The 7,353-nt window shown below is 42.1% G+C and overlaps 1 protein-coding gene across 1 annotated transcript in view; it reads right to left on the bottom strand.

Annotated features, from left to right (window-relative positions):
• The window catches only part of YTHDF2 (YTH N6-methyladenosine RNA binding protein 2), a 38,355-nt gene that overhangs the window by 6,299 nt on the left and 24,703 nt on the right, over positions 1-7,353 (bottom strand). The gene's annotated exons all lie outside the window — the stretch shown is intronic.

Below are 7,353 nucleotides of genomic sequence, written 5' to 3' on the forward strand. Positions count from 1 at the left end.
CTATTTTTTGGTTGCAGCCATTATTGTTGTTTGGCGAGTCCGGGCTGGATTCGAACTCGCCACCTTAGGTGTATGTGGCTGGAGGCTTAGCCACTTGAGCCACAGGCACCGAGCCTTGTCACAATCTTTGTGATCTTCCTGCCTTCACTCTGTCTTTTCAAGTCTATTCCAAAAATGAGATCCCAAAAGGAAATCCAATAGCACTATTAAGTACCATGCCAAAAGTTACTGAAAAGGGTAGAGCAGCACCTGTGGTTCAGTGGGCAGGGCACCGGCCCCGTATACTGAGGGTGGTGGGTTCAAACCCGGCCCCAGCTAAACTGCAAAAAAAAAAACCAGCTGGGTGTTGTGACAGACACCTGTAGTCCCAGCTACTCAGGACTCTGAGGCAAGGGAATCACCTAAGCCCAGGAAGTTGCTGTGGACAATAAAGTGAAACTCTGTCTCTACAAAAATAAATAAACAAACAAACAAAGGGGTACGTGTGTGCCTGAGATCATGAATCACAAAAATCATTCCTAACTGTGTACATGAGCTATGTACAAACACCTCACTTATACAATCATGCTCTGCACAGCGGCATTGCAGTCAACTGAACATATATACAAGGGTAAACCTGTTTAGAATTATAATGGAGATGAAAAATTTTTAGCAACTGATGATGTAGCTGTTGTAATACAGCACAACATATTGCTGATAATGACGCTGGTGTGAACAGACCTACTGCACTGCCAATCATATACTATGTTATGGGTTATATATTTACTATACTTTTAATTATATTAGAATGTATTCCTGATACTTTTCCTTTCTTTTTTTTTTTTTTTAAAATAGACAGAGTCTCACTTTATCACCCTAGGTAGAGTGCCGTAGCATCACAGCTCACAGCAACCTCCAACTCCTGGGCTTAGGCAGTTCTCTTGCCTCAGCATCCTGAGTAGCTGGGACTACAGGTGCCTGCCACAACACCCGGCTATTTTTTTGTTGCAGTTTGGCTGGGGCAGGTTTCAAACCTACCACCCTCAGTATATGGGGCCAGCACCCTACCCACTGCACAATAGGCACCGCCCCAGATACTTATTCTTTTTAAGTTAACTGTAAAACAGTCTCAGGGAGGTCCTTCAGGAGGTATTCCAAAAGAAGGCACTGTTTTTAGGAGATGATAGCTCCACGTAAGTTAATGCCCCTAAAGACTTTCCCGTGGGACAAAATGTGAAAGATAGTAATACTGATGATCCTGATTCTGCATGGGTCTCTAGGCTAATGAGTGTTTGTGACTCAGCTTAATAAAAATGTTTAAAAAGTAAAAAAAATTTAAATAGAAAAAAGCTTACAGAATAAGGATATAAAGGGAATTTTTTTTGTACAGCTAACATTTGTTTTGTTGGGTATTATTTGAGACACAGTCTCAAGCTATTGATCTTGGCAGAGTACTATGATGTCATAGCTCACAGCAACCTCCAATTCTTGGGCTCAAGTGATCTTCTTGCCTCACTTTTTCTATTTTTTCTAGAGAAGGGGTCTTGATTTTGCTCAGGCTAGTCTTGATCTCCTGAGCGCAAGCAATCCACCCACCTCAGCCTCCCAGAGCACTAATAGGCATGAGAGCCACCACGCCTGGCCTATCTTTGTGTTTTGAGTAAAAAGTTCAAAAAATTAAAAAGTTTATGAAGTAGTTACAGTAAGCAATGGTTACTGTTGAAGAAAGAAAAGTTTTTATTAACTTAGCAGAGTCAAAGGGTATAGCATTTATATAAAGTCTATAAGCATACAAAAGTTTAAAAAACATTTTGATACCTAGGCTCTGCTTTCAGAATAAATGACAAATTTTATTTAGTAAGCACCCTAGCTATTTCTTATAGGATTACAAATGATTGAAGATAAGTTTTATTTAGTAAGCATCCTAAATGTCCTTGCCCTTTGCATTTGCTCACCACTCATTAATTTTTAGTTCTGCAAGCTACAAAAGTGCCCTGGTTCAGGAATACCATTCTTTTATCTTTTTTTTTTTTTAAACAGAGTTTCACTTTGTCATCCTCAGTAGAGTGCTACGGCATCACAGTTCACAGGAACTTCAGACTCCTGGGCTCAAGCACTTCTCTTACCTCAGCCTGCCAGAATAGCTGGGACTACTGGTGCCTGCCACAATGCCTGGCTATTTTTTTTTCTTCTTTTAGAGACAGGGTCTTGCTGTTGCTCAGGAAAGCCTGAGCTCAGGTGGTCCACCCACCTCAGTCTCCCAGAGTGCTAAGATTACAGGCTCAAAGAGCCACCATGCCCAGCTGCCATTCTTTATCTTTGTACCATATTTTTACTATACCTTCTCAATGTTTAGACACAAATACTCACCACTGTGTTACAACTGCCTACAGTATTTAGTATACTAGATTTATAGCCTAGGAGCAATACCACGTAGCCTAGTTGTGTAGTGAGCCATACCATCTAGATTTCTGTGAAGTATACTCTGATGTTTTGCACAATGAAATCATCTGATATACATTTCTCAGAACATACCCCTCAATTATTAAACATGTGACTATATACACCAGAGGTCCTCAAACTTTTTAAACAAGGGGCCAGTTCACTGTCCCTCAGACTGTTGGGAGGGCCAGACTGCGGGCCCCAGGACAAGTCGGCTGCTAAGCAGGACAGGCAGTGGCGGCAAAAACACCCGGCGGGCAAGATAAATGTCCTTGGTGGGCTGCATGTGGCCCTCGGGCCGTAGTTTGAGGACACCTGATACATTCAATCCTAATAACCCTAGGACATACTTTCCCTAATTTTTACAGATATGTAGGCTCAGCCAGATGCAGTAGCTCACTTCTGTAATTCTAGCACTCTGAGAGGGTGAGGCAAGATTGCCTGAGGCCATGAGTCTGAGGTTGCAGTGATCTACAATAATGCTGCTGCACTCTAGCCTCACAAAAGGGCAAAACTTGTCTTAAAAAAAGTTACAGTGCCTGGCTATTTTTTTGTTGCAATTTGGCCAGGACTGGGTTTGAACCCTCCACCCTCAGTATATGGGGCTGGCGTCCTACTCACTGAGCCACAGGTGCCACCCCAAACTGTTCACCTTTTAAAACACCTTTAACATCACAGTTGGGGCAACTTCAAGATAGCTAGCTAGTGGCAATTAAATCTTCTAGCTTAAAATTATCTACCAATTCTCTAAAAAGTAATAACGCTAAATAAAGTGATTATAACATGAAGTTGGCTGAGCGCCTGTGGCTCAAGTGGCTAAGGCACCAGCCACATACACCTAAAGGTGGCGGGTTCAAATCCAGCCTGGGCCTGCCAAACAGCAATGAGGGCTGCAATCAAAAAAAATAGCCAGGTGTTGTGGCAGGTGCCTGTGGTCCCAGCTACTTGGAAGGCTAAGGCAAGAGACTCGCTTGAGCCCAGGAGTTGGACGTTGCTGTGAGCTGTGATGCCACGGCATTCTACCCAGGGGAACAGCTTGAGGCTCTGTCTCAAAAAAAAAAACAAAAAAACATGAAGTTACACATGTAGGGTATTAAGCCAAAGACACTGTCACATTTTAATGGACAAAAAGTACAGTTAATTTACTAGAAAGTCATAAAACTATAGCTGATGAAAAATGGGACACTACTCCTTTAAGCCTCAAGGCAGGCCACAGTATTGAAAAGTACAGCCAGACTTATCTGACACAGGTCAGTTCTAGTATTGTTTCTAAGGATGAGGACTAGTAAGGTAAAAGTATATACTTTCTATGGGTAAGGAAGGCAGAAGACACTACAGTACAAGTAGTTACCAAATAGGCAGGAAAAATAAGCACAAAGACTATGAATTGAGGCGGGGGGTGGGGGACAGAGAAAGACAGAACACTAATAACATACACAATCCAGGAGTTCTCAAACTTTAAAATACAAGAGAATTACCTGCAGAGCTGATAAAATGCAGATTCCAAGGCCTCACCTCCTACTGCTCATTCAGTAGGTAAGGAAGAACAATGATCTCAATCAGAACTCAGATGGTAATTTATACCCTAAAACTTTTCTTCCATCATTTCTAATCCTGTAAGAAACCGCTAGGGTTGGCCAGAGGTGGTGGCTCACGCTTATAATCCTAGCAACCTAGGAGGCCAAGGCAAGTGGATTGCCCTGAGCTCAGAGGTTTGAGACTAACATGAGCCAGAGTGAGACCCCATCTCTACAAAAAAAAAAAAAAAAAGCCAGGCGTTCTGGCAGGCGCCTGTAGTTCCAGCTACTTGAGAGGCTGAGGCAAGAGAATCACTTAAAGCCAAGAGTTAGAGGTTGCTATGAGCTATGACTCCATAGTACTCATCAATTATACACTTGTATAATTAGTCTTTTTTTGTTTTTTTTTGAGTACAGTGTCGTGGTATCATGGCTCACAGCAACCTCAAACTCTTATGCTTAAGTGATTCTCTTGCCTCAGCCTCCAGCAACCTCAAACTCTTATGCTTAAGTGATTCTCTTGCCTCAGCCTCCCAAGGGCACCTGCCACCATGTCCTGCTAGTTTTTTGTTGCAGTTGTCATTGTTTAGCTGGCCTGGGCTGGGTTCGAACGTGCCAGCCTCAGTGTGTGTGGCCGAGGCTATAACCACTGTGCTACAGGCACTGAACCAATTAGGTTATATTTTTATAATAAAAACAAATGCAAACATTAATATAAAGTCTGCATGCTGCATTTTTTTTCCTTGGAGACACAGTCTAACTCTGTTGCCCCAGGCTAGAGTACCCTGGAATCAGCCTATCTCACAGCAACCTCAAACTCCTCGGGTCAAGCAATCCTCCTGCCTCAGTCTCCAGAGTAGCTGGGACTTTGGAAGCATGCTACAACGCCCAGCGAATGTTCTATTTTTAGTAGAGATGGGTATCACTCTTGCTCAGGCTAGTCTTGAACTCCTGAGCTCAAACAATCCTCCCACCCAGACCTTCCAAGAGTGTTACAATGGCACATGGCCTGCACTTTTTTTTAACATGCAAACACTTAAAAAGTTATATATGCTACCTACACCTTACACCCAAAAAATTCACATGAAGTTAAGAGCTTATATAAGTCTATCTTTTCTAAATGACTCCATGTATTATACAACTGATATTATGTAATTTGAATATAATATCAGTTGTATAATACATGAATATGTATAGACATGTATAATATATACATAAATTTGAATTTTGAGATAAGAGTCTCACGCTATCACCCTGGGTAGAGTGCCAGGGCATCATTATAGCTCACAGCAATTTCAGTCTCTTGGGCTCAAGAGATCCTCTTGTCTCAGGTTCCCAAGTAGCCAGAATTACAGGCTACTGCCATGACTCCTAGCTAGTATTTCTATTTTTGTAGAGTTGAGGTCTCGCTCAGGCTGGTCTCAAACTCTTGAGCTCAAACAATCCACCCACCTCACTCTCCTAGAGTGCTAGGATTACAGGCATGAGTCACTGTACTCAGCCTGTAAATTCGAATTTTGACATATGCAGATATCTCATAAGAACCATCAGAAATTACAAGAAGCCAAAAGGGCAAGTGATTGCCTTTTCTCCCTCCATACCCAATAGCTCACATTCAAAGGTTTAGTCACTCACTTTCTTGTCTTTTCCACTATCTTTTCCTACCCATCCTTCTAGACCCACCTCAAATTAAGGCTTCCATAAAAATTTCCTCATGATTTTAGCCCTAACCGGTCTTGCTGTTCTTTTCTTCTGTACTTTGTTCGCAAATGTAAAATCAGCACTTTAACAATGCTATCCTATTTTATTTTGTATTCATGTCCTAATTCCTTGATAACTTTTCCCTATGACTAACTGAAGTTCAAGCAGGGATTGATTGTTTCTTCAGCAATGAAAAGCATTAGGACGCTATTTATTGTACTGGCTGTTGAAGTAGAATTTGGTCCAGGAGGTGGCAGCACCATGTAAATTTAAACCATTACCTGCTTCCTTGCTGGAGAAGGGGATGATCTGAGCTGCTACAGAGTCTTTCTTGCTCAATTTCAGAGTTAAAGGATTTACACATGGTGAATGTAGAAAAGCAGGAAGGTATCACATTTGTTTACCCTAATTCATGAAACAGAGCTTTTCTTCCTCTTCCACATGAACTCGTGATGAACTACAGAAAACAGTCCCTCTCATACTGTCCCTTAGAATAGTACAGTCATAGCCAATGCTATAGCCTTCCCTGCCTCCTTTCTGGGAAGTATGTCTTACACCTCGACATCCATCCTCAAACTAAACACTGCAACACACCTAGAAGAGATGCTGAACTCAGAATCCTCATACTTCTCCATTCTGAAAATATCCTTTACCTCAACTTCCATGCACCACTCCCCCCCTTTTATGGGGCGGGGGAGGGGGCGGGAACAGAGTCTCTTGGTAGAGCACTGTAGTATCATAGCTCACAGCAACTTCAAACTTGCGGGCTCAAGCAATGCTCTTGCCTCAGCCTCTACCACCATACTCTGCTGTTTTTAGAAACAGGGTCTCGCTTTGGCTGAGGCTGGTCTCTAAATCTGTGAGCTCAAGCAATCCACTTTCCTTGGCCTCCTAGAGTGCTAGGATTACAGGCTGTGATCACCATATCCAGCCCTACCACTCCATTTTTAAAAATGCATGTCATCTAGGCCAGGCATAGTGGCTCACACCTATAATCTTAGCACTTTGGGAGGCAAAAATGGAAGGACTGCTGAAGGCCATGAGTTCCAGCCTGAGCATAAGCAATTCCTCACCTCTACAAAAAAATTTAAAAAACCAGCAGGTACAGTGCTATGTACCGGGTGCTTAAGATGCCAAGGACGGGGGATTGCTGGAGCCTAGGAGTTTGAAGTTTGCAGTGAGCTATAATGAAACCATTGCACTATAGCCTGGGCAACAGAACAATATCCTATCTCCCAAAATAAAAAAAAAACCGACTTTTTTTTGTGTGTGTAACCTAATGAATTTCATATGATGCTTCATGGAGGCAATGTTTCAGGGACCTCCGGGAGGAAAGGGATCCCATGTAAAATTATTTGAGGTTTTGAGAAACATTTTTATTCCAGAGAAAAAAAGAATTCCAATGCTAAGAAGTTTTAGAATTATTGTTGAGAGTAATCTTTACACATGGCAGGTAAGCAAATGGCTCATACTTGAGTGGTTCTTGGTTTAAGCTATTCAGAATAGATAATAAATAATTTTAGCATCACCAGCTAGCCCTTGTTAGCTGTTCGAAAAAATAGTAGTCCTTTCTGGATCAATCTTTAGCCACGTCAGAATCAGAATACTACCATTTTTCATACTCACTGTACTTCAAATTTTTTTTTTTTTTTTTTTTGAGACAGAGCCTCAAGCTGAGCCCCTGGGTAGACTGCCATGGCTTCACTGCTCACAG

Source organism: Otolemur garnettii, unplaced genomic scaffold (assembly GCF_000181295.1).
Source record: "Otolemur garnettii isolate 467f Iridium unplaced genomic scaffold, OtoGar3 scaffold00184, whole genome shotgun sequence".
Lineage (NCBI taxonomy): Eukaryota > Metazoa > Chordata > Mammalia > Primates > Galagidae > Otolemur > Otolemur garnettii.